This window comes from Ambystoma mexicanum, chromosome 14 (assembly GCF_040938575.1).
Source record: "Ambystoma mexicanum isolate Mex_15411 chromosome 14, UKY_AmexF1_1, whole genome shotgun sequence".
Classification (NCBI taxonomy): domain Eukaryota; kingdom Metazoa; phylum Chordata; class Amphibia; order Caudata; family Ambystomatidae; genus Ambystoma; species Ambystoma mexicanum.
Window position 1 is genome coordinate 291,247,679 of NC_090940.1, and position 17,233 is coordinate 291,264,911.

At 45.5% G+C, this 17,233-nt stretch overlaps 1 long non-coding RNA gene across 1 annotated transcript in view; it reads right to left on the minus strand.

The window, feature by feature from the left end:
- Positions 1-16,180, minus strand: part of LOC138527290 (uncharacterized) — a 29,614-nt gene extending 13,434 nt beyond the window's left edge. Inside the window, exon 1 of the long non-coding RNA XR_011283858.1 lies at positions 16,091-16,180. This is a non-coding gene — a long non-coding RNA (uncharacterized lncRNA). The remainder of the gene's footprint in view (positions 1-16,090) is intronic.
- Positions 16,181-17,233: the final 1,053 nt, after the last annotated feature.

Here is a 17,233-nt window from a genome sequence, read left to right on the forward strand (position 1 = left end):
GTACATGCTTGTGCTGATGGTTGGTTTGTTTACTGGCAAGAGTACAGGGCTGGTGCAGTCTCCCTCAGGTTACTGCTTTGAATGTTGCCTTACACTGGTGTCAAGCGATGGGGGCCTGTTGTTGTTTTGTCTCATATTTCAGTTCATATTGCTGTACTTGAACCTTCACATGCCTGTGCTGCATCAGTACGGCAATGGTGACATGGCAAATATGGATGGCCACTCACAAGGCACTTGGAGCCCCTACATTCATTTGTTCGTTGGCATGCATGGGTGACTTGTACATTTCACTGGTTGCATTGTGTGACTTCATTGCACCTACGAGGAGTTGTGCAATGTGGCCAGGGAGTGGTGTACAGGCACTCAGTAGGGCCATTTACGGTTGGTTCGCGTTGCCGTACTTCTCACCATGGCGGAATGGTACTTTCCGCCATGCTTGATGGCGTTAGGTAAATGTCCGCTAGGGTCAGAATTCGCGTACTGTTGCGCCATGGTGGTAATTACGGTTTCGCATGGTGCGCGTGCGCGTACTTGGTGCAGTTAGCGTTGGCGTTCACTATGGTGTCGCTAATGGCATCGTACTTTACGGTGACGGGTCATAATCGCACCGAGCGCTATTCGATGGCGGTATTGCATTTCCGCCATCGTTTTTCGATTTCGGCCAGGGTCGTAATGAGGGCCGCAGTATTTATACACAGTCCTGGTCATAGCCCACCCCATCTCCAAACGAATAGGTTACACATTTGGGTTTGTGACCAGTTCACATAATAAATATACAATATTGGTTTGTACTTTTGACATGTTGTCCCATCCTTGAAGATTCAATGGTGTTGTTGGTTCTCCAGCTTAGGTTGATCCTAGTTTCATGAAACAAATTCAATAGTTTATGGCTAGGACCTTAGTTCTAGTTTATCTACCATTCGTTCTTATGTTTGAATATGGCTGAGGCTATTGATGCAGACAACACTTTAAATTGAAGTTCACCTTGGCTCCAAGGTTCATTAAACATACTGATAAACTTTGTTGTAGTCAGCTGTGTGGATCTTTAGTTTTTTAGAGTAAGTCCTGTTTCAAGAAATGTACAAAGGATTCCTTCAAAAACACACAGAATTAGTTTACATGCATTGTATATCACTGTTTGAGGGAGGAGGAGTTTTGTAGACATAGATTACACTTTGAATGAGAGTTCATTCTGACTACAAGGTCTGTTTGCACAGGACAAATAGTCTGCTCTGCCAGCCCTAGTGTTGACATAGGCTCAGAGGTCGTTTCTGCTCTGGGTGCTGAAAACATGTTTAATCATTACTGAACAGAGAGCAGAAGTTAGAATCAAGATGGAGGATATTTTCCAAAATGGCGTTTGAAGTCAATTCTAATTAACTGGAGGTTTTAATACAAATGCAAAATGCTTACGACAATATTCATAATCAGACGATATTTATGCAAATATGGTTTAACAAACCCTCCTTTTGGCCTAAGCCAAGAGCATAACTCAAACATTCTGACCATACAATGACCATGTGTCATAATCATAACACTCTGAGTGGTTGGATTGAAAAACATCAATTGCCATTAACTCTTTAATAGTTATTTCCTGCATTATTAAGGCATTTGTTGCTTTTTCAGGCATTTGTATCCTAGGTCCTAGTGTACCTACTGCTTGTGTACAACATCCTCCTATCATGGAACATATGACACGGAGGCATTGTACACAACAACAACACAACAGGAGAATACCAAGAATCACCATTAAGACTGCAAAGATCTTCCAACTCCATGATCATAATAAGTCCCAGAACCAAGTACTAACATTCCAGTTTCCCTCTGTGACATGTACTTCAGTACTCAAGGTATGTAGATTTTGAATTACCTTGAATATGGTAGGGGAGGAGTCAGGTACAAAAACACAACAAGCAGATCCCACCAATTTACATACTCCACCACGCTCAGCCAGGATGACGTCTAACACCATCCGGTTCTGTAGAGCCACTAATCTAATTGCTTTTTGTTCTAAAGTCATGTTGTAGAGTATATCAGTGGTTCGGTTGATGGTTCTCTCCAGTACTCTTGCCAGTCTCCTAATATCCTTGGAATTCATGATCTGTCCCCAAAATGGTACAAAGGATTTTGTTACATCACCCACGACTTGTGAAGGAGTATCAAAGTTCTCGTCCCGCTTTGGACGAGCACTAGAGATCTCAGTGGTACTAGCTACATACCCCTGGTAACAGGATATCCAAATAACAAGTTCCCTGCCAATCCCTAGGTAGCCACGGATAAGCTTCATTCCCGCAAACAAAATAAACAGGCTCGCCTACATACAAAGGTCTGTCCTCACTGGTCAAGTTTGCGACATTGGTACAATCCTCAAAATTACCCATTGACTGAGAACCATTCCATTGTATGCAGAAGGAGACAGAGTTGGGGCTATGATTGATAGTGTAGGAAGGTGGCGTGGCATCCCGGTTGCCTACACGAGCCATGTTGAAAGAAATCAGTGATTGGAAAGGTTGAGATAGGTCGAGATAGTCTATCAGAAGGCCTAATAGAAGCAACATTAAGCTTGCTCCTATTTGCAAAAAGTGAGCATCCCAGAGGCGTCAGGACTCGCCTTTCAAACTCATTCAAATGAGCCCCGTCAAAGTTCCCTGAGATGCTATCATTCCAACAACCAAAGAATAGCGAGGCATAACATGCAATAGTTAAAGGCAAAGGATGAATATACCAGCCCATCCCTTTTTCCCCATGCTGTGGCAAATGCGAACAGATCCAACAATTTGTTCTATTCAAAATCACATGAGTTGCATTCATTATTAACAGAAGTGTGTTGTAGTGATAGCTCTGTCTGTGTTGAGAGTCCCTAGGAGATAGAGTGTGCAGGTGCACAAAAGGTGTAGACATAGTGGGAACATTCTCAGTAGGCAAAAAAATGTTTCAAGTGGGTGCACCTTTTCAATATACCAAAATCCAAAAGCAATCAATATTGTTAGACTGGTCAACACAATTACAAGAAAACAATAAGTCCTTAAGGACCATGTATTTGATTGTCCAATGTCTTTGTTGGCCACACAATTGATTGGTTGCTCTGCACGAGTAGAGATAACGACAGGCATTGTTCCTCAAAGCTCTTTCCCGAAAAGTTCCTGCGAAAAACTCTGTAGTCTGTTCGCTGATGATCTCCTGATCACGTGATTTCTTGATTGAAGACAGTTTTTCGCCGTCCCCAGACACTTGCTTATACTTCAGCGCAAAAAGTGGCAAAGGACAAGCTCAACAGTTGTTTCCAGTGGGCACAGCCATGCCATAAGTCTAGTACCGTGGATGCAGATCGTACCTTGAGACTCCTGGTACTGTGTGATCTGGGAACAGTGTGTCATTTCCTGGTGGAAGTGGTGAAATAACAGCAGGATCGTGCAAGGGTGCAAGAGTATCCACAGAAGAGTTCAGAGACAAAGCAGCAGTCTCCCCATGCCCCGTGGGCTCAGGAAGTGTCTCCGAAATACCCTTGATGCTGTTCAAGACTGATTGATCATTGGGAACAGAGCAAGTAGGTTTCTTCTTATCTTCTCCGTCGTGTGGTAAAGGAAAAGGTATCCTCTTGACATGCGTAGCGTGGATCCAGTGTCTCTTTCCAGCTACTTGTACGGCAGTCTGTGTGGCCACTAGGACCTGGAAAGGCCCTCTCCAGCGAGGTGCGAGACTGGATGCTCTCTCAAATGACTTCGTGAGCAACCAGTCGCCGGGTCGAATTCTGTGACCTGGCCCCTCATATTTAACTGGGAGGGCTTCTCGCACCTGTTGATAAATCAAATACAAGTTTTGAGTTAACCGATCAAAGTATTCAGAAAGAAGTAAGTGCTCCACATCTCTTAAATATCTAGGCTTGAGGATATTCCAAATGTTAGCTGGCCTCCCCATAATAATTTCATAAGGGGAGAGCCCAATCCTAGTCTGTGGCGTTGTGCGCATTGAGAGGAGAGCTATTGGTAAGGCGTCCAGCCATTTCAAATTGGTGCCGGCGCAAACCTTAGCAATTTTATTTTTCAGAATACCATTGTGACGTTCTACAAGTCCAGCATTTTGAGCATGTCTAGCCAAATGGAACCGTTTATTGACCTGTAATCCCGAGCATACTTGCAGAATAACAGCAGCGATAAAATGTGGACCATTATCCGACCAGATGACCCTCGGCAAACCAAACCTAGGCAAATATTCCTTAAGCATGGTTTTCGCCGTTGTCATTGCTTTGGCATCTTTCACAGGGAAGGCTTCAACCCATTTACTAAAAGCACAAATAACTACCAAAAGATATTTAAAATGGTTTCAATGAAATCAACGTGAATTACCTCAAAAGGGACAGAAAGAGGACCAAAACTACCCCTTGGTGTCGATGTACCCTTCCCCACATTGTGCTGTAGACAGACCATACAACTCTGGACAAAACGCTCAGCAGTTTTCGGGATGTTAACATTTACCCAGACAGATTCTAACATTTTGCAGATCTTCCTAGCAAATATATGAGTGGGACCATGGGCCATTGAAATCATCATAGTAACATACGCATCGGGCAACATCCATTTTCCCTCTGAGTTATCCACCCAACACCCTTCTTCATCCAACCTCACCAAGCCCTCAGCCCATTGCTTGGTTTCTTCTAGAGAGGCATCTGCTTGGATATTTCTTATGGAATCAATCCCTTCATCTATAGTACAAATGTTTGTGGCTTCCCTTGTAGTATACATATCTGAATAGAGGTGAGTAGCAGTCTGTTTGGCTATCTGGTCAGCAAAAGCGTTCCCTTTTCCTACATCATCTATGATTTTCTGATGTGCCGCGCACTTCATAATTGCTAGTTCAGTGGGAAGCGCAAGCGCTGAGAGTACCTGAACTAACAAGATGCCATATTGGATCTTTGTTCCATGTGAGGTCAAGAAACCTTGTTCTGCCCATAGTCTACCGAAGTTGTGAACCACCCCAAAAGCATACTGGCTGTCAGTATATATATTCACTCTAAGTCCTTCGGAAATTTCACAAGCTTGAGTCAATGCAATAATCTCTGCGGCCTGCGCGGAGTTATGCGAAATTCTCTTGGTTTCCACGATCGTGCTTAGTGTAGTGATGGCATAAGCAGCAGTGAATGAACCATCCGGAAGTTTGAAGCAGGAGCCATCGCAAAACAGCTCCACTAGAGGATTGTTCAAAGGCTGCCTTTAGTTTCTTGTTCTGTGGTATAAAGGCAGACATGTGACATTTCGTCACTGCAAGCAATGTCTTGCGGAAGAGGTAACAATTCAGCCAGATTTAATACATAACATCTTTTAATTTGGATATGCGGTGCAAACAAGGTCAATTCATATCTCGTTAATCGTGCAGAATTAAGATGTTGTGTTTGAGTTATGGTTTAGAGAACGTCTACAGAGTGAGGTACAAGCAAGGTTAAAGAATGGCCTAGGACGATACCCTCGCTCTGTTTTACAGACGCAGCAGCAACAGCGATAGCTCTCAGACATCTCGGCAAAGCGCATGCAACAGGATCAAGGGTAGAGGAAAAGTAACCGCATGGCCTACTCTTCCCCCCATGTTCCTGCATTAACACAGCCAAAGCACATCCATCACGTTCATGCACATACAATTCGAAGGCCTTTTCATAATTTGGTGTGCCCAAAACTGGTGCTGAACACAGTGTAGTCTTGAGCAGATCAAAAGCTTTCTGGTGTTCCAAGTTCCACGGTAGTGGCAAAGAAATGCTCTTCTTTGTCAATGCCAACATTGGTGATATCACTAGTGAAAAGTTTGGGATCCACTGTCTACAGTAAGAAGCCATTCCTATCAAGGTTCTAACCTCTTTCTGCGTATTTGGGACAGACATGCTAGAAATGATTTTAATGTGTTCAGTTGTCAATCTTCTTCCCTCCTGTTAGGCGATCCTCAGCACATCAGGCCTCCCCACATCAGAACACTGCTCACATTCCCCAAACACCTCCACCCCAGCTTCGAGGCTCAAGGGATTCGGTGAACCCACAGAACCGAAAACACTGTTCCTTCTTTTGTGTACGGGCTCGCTTACAACCTTTCCTGCATTGGCAACTGCCTTGGAGGATGTATCGCAGAAGGGACGGCGATACGTCATCACGTCGGTCACGTGATACAGTGTGGCGTTCCTCACGTGATCTTGGTAGACGTCACATGACCCAGGGACACACAGTATAAAGAACTGAGAGACAGGACGATCATTGCTTCTCAGCTGGCTTCGGACTCTGTTTGGCGTTTATACTTGCTCCTTGCTACCTCGACCACGGAACTCTATCTTGGACTCTCTTGGACACCTCTTTGTACCTTTGCTCGGAACTGTTTACCTGTTGCCGGATTTTTGGACTGCATATCGACTTGTCTTTGGATCATCCCTGAATTTCTTGCTGTACTTCTACGCCCAAGTCAAGCCCTATCTTACAGGTGGCCTACCTGTATCCACGCTTACCTGCGGTTCTACCACTCCCGGGACCGCTGTATCTTTTTGAGCCTCGAACCTCCCTACTAGGTTACCTGGGTCTCCCTTACACCAGATAGGTAAGACACTTTAGATTCTTTTGTTTACCTGCCTGTATTGTGATTGCCTGGTGCTTAACCTCATTCCTTCTTGACAGCAGCATCCGTGTTCCAGAGGCTCCGTGGATCTGGGAAGACATCTCTCACCTGTGGCCTCAAGGGTCGCACAGCGGGTTTCTATTTTGTTCCCCTGTGCGTCACTTGGGGACGGAGGTCTCATCGGTCTACACGACACTCAAGTCAGAACAGACTGAGAAGCCGTATAGTCGTGTTAGACGATGCAGGGATCCACGGACGAACCCATAACTGCTCTAGTTCAGGCAATTACAATATTAAGGGCAGATATGGCCGCCGCGAACACAGTGATCCATCAAAGGTTGGATACCATACAGAGCGTTCAGCATTCCCTTCCTGCAGACCCGGAGTTTGGAGATGGCAGCTCCTCCATTACACCCCCAGTCCCGACTCCAATAATCCTCCCAACTCCTTCCCCCCTGGCTGCTCCTGAACGTTACCAGGGTGATCCCAAGAAATTCAGAACCTTTGTTAACCAGTGCAAGTTACATTTCTTATGCAGGCCTTTGGCTTTTCCCACGTCCACTGCTAAGGCCGCCTTCGCCCTTTCCCATTTAGCTGGAACAGCTGCCGCTTGGGCTAATCCCCTGTTAGAAAACAATAGCCCGGTTCTTTATGACTTTGATTTGTTGGTCCTAGAAATGTCCCGAGTATTCGATACTCGACACAAGGCACAGTCTAGGGATTTGGAGTTGTTGGAATTGACTCAGGGCAAAAGAACTCTGATAGATTACATCACCCGGTTCAATCAGCTAGTTGCGGAAACATCATGGCCAGAAAACAAGCGGGCGGTGGTCTTTTATAGGGGGTTGAGTAACACCATGAAAGACGCTTTAGCAGTGATCCCTTCTATGCCCACTCAGTATCAGGAATTGGTTGATCTCGTCCTGCAGGTAGATGCACGCCGATCGGAGCGTAGAGCTGAATTGGGGGCCTCCTCCTCTCCTACTCTTGTTAATACTCCCGCTTCCGGTACTGAAGAACCTATGCAAGTGGGAGGGGTACGCAGTCCTATTACAACATCTGAGAGGGAACGAAGAAGGGTAGATAATGCGTGCTTTTACTGTGGCACCACTGGACATTTCGTGAAAGAGTGTCCTCGACGTCCCAAGAAGAGTCAGGTTTTTCGGATGGCTCGACCTTAGAACCGGAGACCAGGTCGAGTGTCCCATCATCTTCTCCGGGAACCCCTCTTGCCTTTGCTCGTGTTCAACCCATCTCCGTAAAGGCTACTCTATGTCCCTCTACTGGCCTTCTACATGCAGTCAATATCATTATTGATTCCGGTGCCACTGGTAATTACATAGATATTGATTTGGCCCATTCCCTCAATCTACCCTTAGTGGTAAAAACACGACCGGAACATGTCCAAGCCGTAGACGGCTCCGCATTGGTTTCTGGTCCTGTTAGACATCAAACTGCACCCCTCTTGTTGAACATACAAGACATACACACAGAAACCTTATGTTTTGATTTGATCACCGCACCTCAATTCGGTATCATACTAGGGATTCCCTGGTTACGTGAACATAATCCACTGATCAATTGGCAAGCAGGCACTGTACTCTTTGAGTCCGATATTTGTCAGAATTATTGTCTCCCGATCCATCAAGCCCCTGACACACCCTCTCGGGTCTTGGGAGCCTTAGCACAACTCACACTGACAGTTGACGATCCAGAAGTCATACAGTCCCATACTGTTGGGGGGTTGGTGTCTGGGATTCCGCCAGAATATCGGGCTTTCGAATCAGTTTTCGATCGTGGCTCGTCTGAGGTACTTCCTCCACATAGAACTTATGACTGCCCAATCGAATTGCTTCCTGATTCCACTGTTCCTTCGGGCAGGATCTACTCTTTGTCTCCTTCGGAGGAACTGGTGTTAAAAGAATATGTACAGAACGCCCTGCGTTTAGGACACATCCGCCCCTCCACTTCACCAGCGGCAAGTCCTATCTTCTTTGTACCCAAGAAGGAGGGGGATTTACGTCCTTGTGTGGATTATCGGCGTCTTAACGCGATCACCAAGAAGGATAGATATCCCATCCCGTTAATCACTCCACTCTTAGATCATTTAACACATGCTTCCATTTTTACCAAACTCGATCTACGCGGCGCATACAATTTGGTACGCGTTCGCGAGGGAGACGAGTGGAAAACTGCTTTCTGTACTCGTTACGGCTTGTACGAATATCTTGTCATGCCCTTTGGCTTATGTAACGCCCCGGCCACGTTCCAACGATTCATGAATGACATTTTCAGGGATATTCTGGATGTGTACATGGTTGTGTATTTGGACGACATCCTGATCTTCTCTCGTGATCTGGATGACCATGTAAAACACGTCCGAGAAGTATTAACCCGTTTAAGCAAACATTCCTTATTTGCCAAACCTGAGAAATGTCAGTTCCATAAGACCTCTGTTGAGTTTTTGGGTTTCCACATCACCCCTGGGGCGTTATCCATGAACGAGTCTAAGGTCAAAGCAGTCTTAGATTGGCCAGTACCTCAAACACTCAAGTCCTTGCAGGCCTTTTTAGGATTCGCCAACTTCTATAGGCGTTTCATTTCTTCCTTTTCCACGATTGTAGCCCCACTCACGGCCCTGACTAGTCCTCGGGTACCATATCAGTGGCAGAGAGAACAGCAGGAGGCTTTTGAGACTTTGAAAACCGCCTTTACTACCGCACCGGTACTCCAACATCCCAATCCTGATCTTCCGTTCATAGTCGAGGCAGATGCCTCTTCCTTTGCCCTCGGGGCGGTACTGTCACAAACATGTCCTAATACAGGCAAATTACATCCAGTGGCATACCACTCCCGTAAGTTTTCCAGTACTGAGTCTCATTATACCGTTACGGAAAAAGAACTCTTGGCTGTCATGGACGCTTTCCGTGTTTGGCGTCATCATCTTCTGGGGGCTAAATATCCTATCACAGTATACTCCGATCATCGGAATCTACAGGATTTGGCCTCTCTGAAATGCATTAATAGCAGACAGGTCCGATGGCATCTTTTCTTTTCCTCCTTTGACTTCCGTATTATGCACCGTCCTGGAACGGCACATGGGAAGGCGGATGCCTTGTCACGTTCCCCGGGGGGGGTCCAATTGCCTACATTCCCCGACACTGTTCTCGGAAAGAGTCATGTGATTTGTCTCTGTACTCCCTCATTGTCACTGATAGACTCGGTTCGATCCTGGACTAGCGATCATTCTGACCAGTTGCGAGAATGGGACCCAGTGTTCTCTGATGGATTACCGTTCGTACATGAACGCCTGTTGCTTCCCACACCTGACACACGTAATCTGGCCCTTGAGTGGTCTCATGACGCTCCCTTTAATGCTCACCCCGGACAAGAGCGCACTTTAGATCTTCTCAAGCGTTGGTGTTGGTGGCCTTCTATGAAGCGCGATGTAGAATGTTATGTTAGATCATGCGCAGTATGTGCTCAGGCTAAACATCAAAGGGGTCGACCAATTGGGTTGTTGCTTCCGCTTCCGGTACCTCCCAGGCCCTGGCATACGTTGACGATGGATTTCGTTACTGATCTCCCCAAGTCGAAGGGCTTCGACTCCATCTGGGTGGTGGTGGACACGTTCACTAAAATGGCCCGTTTTGTTCCCTGCAAAGGCATCCCTTCGGCTCCTGTATTAGCGGATTTGTTTTTTGAACATGTGTTCATGCTATTCGGCCTTCCTTCGGTCATTATATCTGATCGAGGGTCACAGTTCACCTCTCGGTTTTGGAGATCCCTGACGAAGCTATTGGGCATTGATACCAGGTATTCTTCGGCCTACCATCCTGAGACCGATGGACAGACCGAAAGGACGAACCAATCTATGGAACAATACCTTTGCTGCCTTATGTTGCAACATCAGACCTCTTGGTTGGCCGCTTTGCGGCTTGCGGAGTTCGCATATAATAATGCGGCTCATTCAGCCACTGGTTATTCTCCCTTTTACGCCCTCTATGGCCAACATCCCAAGGTCTTGCCGGTCCCTGATGCTTCTGATTCTGCGAACCCTGCGGCCACGACATGTCTTAGGGATCTTTCTATTTTACACGCTAGTACAGTGGTTCATCTCACTGAAGCAAAGGCTGCTATGAAGGCCCGTGTGGATGGCAAACGTCGGGCTGCTCCCCCTCTGGTGGTGGGTTCCAGGGTCTGGTTGTCTTCCCGTCATCTTCGCCTAGTGGGTTGTCGGAAGTTGCTACCTCGCTTTGTCGGTCCCTATGTGATTTCAAAGGTTGTTAATCCGGTGGCTTTCCGTCTAGTGCTTCCCAGCTCTTGGCGCATCCATCCTGTGTTTCATGTCTCCCTCCTCAAACCTTGTCCCGACTCTATCCGTCTTCGTACCCCTGTTGCGCCGGTGTCCTTGTCCTCTCCTGATGTTTTCGAGGTGTCGGCCATTTTGGGCTCCAGGTGGTTTAGGGCAGGGATCCAGTATCTGGTGGATTGGAAGGGTTACGGCCCGGAGGAACGTTCATGGGTTTCCACCTCTGATCTGAACGCCCCTCGCTTGGTAGCCCGTTTCCATTTAGACCATCCATCCTGCCCACGGGGTCGTGGGCCGTAGGGGAGGGGCTATGTTAGGTGATCCTCAGCACATCAGGCCTCCCCACATCAGAACACTGCTCACATTCCCCAAACACCTCCACCCCAGCTTCGAGGCTCAAGGGATTCGGTGAACCCACAGAACCGAAAACACCGTTCCTTCTTTGGTGTACGGGCTCGCTTACAACCTTTCCTGCATTGGCAACTGCCTTGGAGGATGTATCGCAGAAGGGACGGAGATACGTCATCACGTCGGTCACGTGATACAGTGTGGCGTTCCTCACGTGATCTTGGTAGACGTCACATGACCCAGGGACACACAGTATAAAGAACTGAGAGACAGGACGATCATTGCTTCTCAGCTGGCTTCGGACTCTGTTTGGCGTTTATACTTGCTCCTTGCTACCTCGACCACGGAACTCTATCTTGGACTCTCTTGGACACCTCTTTGTACCTTTGCTCGGAACTGTTTACCTGTTGCCGGATTTTTGGACTGCATATCGACTTGTCTTTGGATCATCCCTGAATTTCTTGCTGTACTTCTACGCCCAAGTCAAGCCCTATCTTACAGGTGGCCTACCTGTATCCACGCTTACCTGCGGTTCTACCACTCCAGGGACCGCTGTATCTTTTTGAGCCTCGAACCTCCCTACTAGGTTACCTGGGTCTCCCTTACACCAGATAGGTAAGACACTTTAGATTCTTTTGTTTACCTGCCTGTATTGTGATTGCCTGGTGCTTAACCTCATTCCTTCTTGACAGCAGCATCGGTGTTCCAGAGGCTCCGTGGATCTGGGAAGACATCTCTCACCTGTGGCCTCAAGGGTCGCACAGCGGGTTTCTATTTTGTTCCCCTGTGCGTCACTTGGGGACGGAGGTCTCATCGGTCTACACGACACTCAAGTCAGAACACCTCCTTTGACAGGAGATAACCTAAATAGGCGACCTCCTGTCGACAATACTGAAACTTTTTCAGTGAAGTTTTATGTCCATGTTTTGCTAAATGAATAAGCAACAACACAGTGCCTTCCTTGCAAGCACTTTCTGAATCTGCAGCTAAGAGAAGATCATCGACATATTGTAACAATGTACAAGTAGAAGGCAACTCAAGTGTATCGAGCTGCTCTTTCAAAGCCCTACTATAGATACTTGGACTCTCCGTGTACCCTTGTGGCACACGGGTGAATGTAAACGAGCGTCACCCTAGGGTAAACGCAAACAAATATCTACTATCCTCATGTATAGAAATGCTAAAGAAGGCATTCTTAAGATCTACAACACTGAAATGAGTAGCAGACGCTGGAATCATCATTAGTATCGTCGTTACATCAGGCACAATTGGAAATTGTGGAGCAACAATCTTATTGATATCGCGTAAGTCAATAATAAAACAGAAAGGAATTGCATTATCCCCTTTTTTATACACAGGTAAAATCGGACTTTTGCACAAACTTCCTGCAATTTCTTCAATTACCTCACGATGTACAAAATCAGAAACTATACACTTCAAAGCTTGCTCAGCATCAACTGAAATCTTATACTGTGGAATTCATGGCAACTTCACTCTTGTTTTCAAAATGATTCCAACAGGCTCAATTTGTAAAACACCAACATCATTATCATCAATCGCCCATAAACACTCTGCAACTTCATTAAATTCCAGTGGCAAAGGTCTAGCCAGAAACTGTGAGGCAGAAAACTGCTGTGGTGAAATCGTCAAACGCACTCCATCCGAAGAACAATGAATTACCGCATTTAATTCCTTCAACAGATTCAACCCCAACAAATTCTCTCCACAGTTCTTTGTCAAAAGAAACGGACAGTGATACGTAAATGGACCCAGTGAAATTGGTACCGGCAAAGCAACTGGACTAAATACTGGCATACCAGAAAACCCTACAGAAACGTTAGTCTGTCCTGACAGTGGAATGTCTGGAACCCGTGAATGGTCAATCGAACACTTCTGTGCCCCTGTGTCTATCAAAAATAGATGCTTCCTATTCCCTACGATCATCTTAACGTAGGGACCTTTCTGAATAGGCATTGGTTCCAGACCCTGCTTCGGGCTGTCCTTACGAAACAATATATCGTCAAAGGGAAGATCTTCAGAAAGATAGGCAGTGGAAGGATTATCAAAAATATTTCTGCTATCCACACTTGGTTGCTGATTATCTTGCGAAAAAGACTAAGAATTTTGAGAAAACTGGCTTCTACCAGGACCCCCTACCCCAGAGTGGCCTCTGGATCGTCTACCCATGACACCATATGTGTTATTCAACCTCTACTGGAGGATCAGGCATTGTTCTCGCCAAAAACCCTCTTGTCTGCAATAAGCACATTGGTTCACGTGTACAGGACACAACGGCACATTACCTTGTGGACCATACTGTCCTCAAAACTGTGTACTACCCCCTCTAGGCTCTCTAACTATCTGTTGCAACACTAACTTAGTTTTCAGATCTCCTTTTTTTTTCAATTCTTTCTTTCTCATTATTGACTCTATTCTCATAATACTGAGCCATGTGCAAAACTTCGGACTGTGATTTAGCTTGTCAAGCACTCTCGGAAGTCATAATGTATGCTTGGATATCAGGCAACAATCCACGCACAAATTTGTACACAAATAATCTTTTCCCAGACTCAGTGCTTAAATCCTGCCCGCTAAAATCTCAGAATACTTGTTCGAACCGATTAACGAATTCGATAGCACCTTCAGATTTTCCTTGGGTACAAGAAGTAAGTTTGTCCCAAACAATTCTTCTCTCGGGAATTAAGGTCTTCAATTTTGCTACTATTCTATCAGGCAAAGTCAGCATCATCTGTGGTGGTCTTTCACCAGCTTTCCTTTCTCTATCCTGTCTGACCAAACTATCCCATGTGTCACCTAACCCTGCTGCATCATCTACAGTCCTAATCTGTTTCCATAAGTCAGCAGGTAGGAGCACGGGAAACAACAAATCTATATGACCCAAAGTGAAAACTGTTGATTGCAAGACAGATTCTATTTCTTTATAAAATCCTGAATATTTGGAATGGACTTTCTAATAGTATTCACTTCCTGTCTGAAGAACGGACGTGAAAAAACTGTGATACATAATGTGCATCAATATCATAAGCGGCTACACCCGTTGCAGCATTAGCCGGGACCTCAACTTTAGGTACAAATGTCGGAGGAACCTCTCTCATAGGCAACTGAGAAATAGGCAACTCCGAACGATTACTAAGCAACAGAGCTAAATCGAGCGATAGAGCGGTGGAAGCAGGGTCAGATGAAAAAGCTCTCTTATAGATATTCAATAATTCTGCGGGACAACAAATCTTTCTCTTTATACATTCATCCTGCAGGTATTCTACCATTACCTGTATCACTTTCCTCTGTATTTCTGGAGAATACTGACTATATGTGTCATATACTGCTACGGGAGATATCGACATGTCTGAAATCCATCTAAGTGCATCTCTTGTACAAATTCGCGTTTCTTCACTCATTGACATACAAAGAGGAAGGAACCATTTCTGTACATAAAAAGCATCCAAACTATCACCATCTATTTCATCATTCGGTAACCTTTCTAACTACCTTCTAAACTCAAAAACCCTCTCGACATGCTCATTTACTTTCTCTGCAGTATCTCTTGAATAAGCTAAAACATTCAAATCCCCCAACCCTTGTGGATATCCCTGTCCTTCAGTCTATTCCACTTTACAGTCAAATGTATTCCCATCCCGTCAATAAAGACATTTTGCTCAGGAAGACTTTCTAGATTAGAGAGTGTAGCTAAGACATCAGATTCTTCACCTTTCTCCATACATTGTCTAGCCCATGCATTCAAGTCTCTCTTCCTCTCTTTGTAAAGTGTATTACGAGTCACAATTTTTGATTCAGCACTTGCTCTTCTATCAACTACAAGTGGAGCAGAACCGCTTGAAAAAGAAAGTGTAGATAGATCCTGCACAACAGGCAATGGAGATGGTATTTCAGTGATTTGTTTATATCAGGCCTACAGGCCTGATATAAACAACAACAGATAGGATTGGCAAAAACTGCAAGAACACCTATAAGCAACCACAGAAACCCCCAAACCACCTAACCAGGACCGTATACCAGTGTACAAACACTCGGTACCTAAGAACAACAGATGTTTATTCTCTCAGAAACAAGAAGAAAAGAGAAAGAATCTTGTGTATATTACTGAAAGCATTAACAGCATATGTTTGTGTAACAATTATGAAATGTATACACCGAAATGTGAAACGTGACACAGAATTGACACACAAACACAAATTAATGTATGTGCCTTGATAAAGCCCAGGGAAGGGCGAAACAATAAGCATGTGCAAAGAAATGTTGGCACAAAGGTTTTATTGAATACTTTAACAATGTGGTACAAACTGAACAAACACTAGGTGAAGTAACATTTATAACATGAATGTGAAACAAACTGAATAAAGAGTAAAACTGTACAATAAACAACTAGTGTGTACCTTACAATCATTACTCATTTTGGGAACCTGTGAGGACAACTTAATTTAAAAACGCAAAGGCTCACATGGGCAAAACAAAACTTTTACCATGTTATCGCATTTGCAATGCCAGGGAATAAAAGGGAGACATGGGGGTGAGAAAAAACTTGTGAAACTGTCACGAGAATAAACCTAGGCTATGGTGGTTTGTGCCGCTGGGGTGTTACTAATTGCATTCTTAAATGTCCAAACTGTGCCAAGTTTTCAAAGCGTTTGGCACACTTTCCCCTAGACCATTCCTTCCACCATGCATGGCTAAAATCGAGTGGTCTTTGTTATGTCTGGAAATATAATACGTTTTTCACAACACTATAATAGATTTCAGCTGCCGAGATTCACAGCACACTATAAACATGAGAAATGGCTGCTTTCCCTGTAAGGTTTTACTTACTTTGACATCTTTGCGGTTGTTCGATTTTCCCTTGAAAATAGAATCGCCAGTGAAGGCGGCGTCTGTGCTACCACGCCGTGCAGGGCGTCCCAGAAGCCTTTGCGTGACATCTATGGGGCGCTTTGCACATGCGTCACGCTAAACAGTTGGGCCCGTGGAGATCGTTTGGCGTCTGTGTGCTGTTGCGTCATTCTCCCTTGTTATATGGGGGCCGCACGGGAGTGGGGGCTGCTTCAAGAAAGCGTACTTCAGTGAAATGCATATATTACATACGTCATACTTCTGCCTGGGCTGTGAGGGTCTCATTTATCTCTACCATTTGCACTGTCACGCTTTGCCACTCTGTCCATGAAGATTTATTGACATTAGGGACCAGGATCCCCGGAAGAGGACATTCAGAAGAAGAGGGCGGAGGAGGGGGAGAAGGGGTGGCACCTGTGTCTTTTTGCCTTTGACCCTTTTCAGCGCTCTGCTTCTCTGGGGCATCCTAACGCAAATCTCTGCTTTAGATGTGAGCAAGAGGCAGCCACTGCTCTCCAGTGAATCCACAGCCAGCTATTGCGGGATATGAAGCATAGCTCTCAACTCACACGCTTTTGGCGGGTGTCACCGGCCTTGTAAAGGGCTGACTCACCCGCCAAGCCTCCTGCACGCCCATTCATTTCAATGGGCGTCTCACCCGCCAAAAACAAAATCGGGTGATTTCACCCGCCTTTGCAACAGAAATGGTTGAGAGCTATGTATGAAGTCTATGTGCAGAGATAGGGTTCTGCTCCACAGTGATTATATTTACCAGTGGTAGAAGTGTACCAAAAATGTAGTGGAACTGTGACTCTGGTGGCGGACAGAGTAGGAAGGAAGGGAGCAACGTGCAACATTTTTCAAGGGGTGCAGTCACGCTGGTTGATAGCCAATTGAGTTGAGACAGATTTCACTTTATCTGTAACTGACATCCGGTGGCAAAGTGAAGAAGTGTGCTTTAACTTCACAAAGAACAGTTGCTTAATGGTGAAAATGGTTGTAAAAAGTAGTGGCGCTGTTGACAGTAAAAAATAAAAGTAGTGGAACACCACTCCCGACCGTTCCCGCTCACTTCAACCACTGGCGGTTACCAACTGGCCTCAAATAGTCCAGGTCACCTTT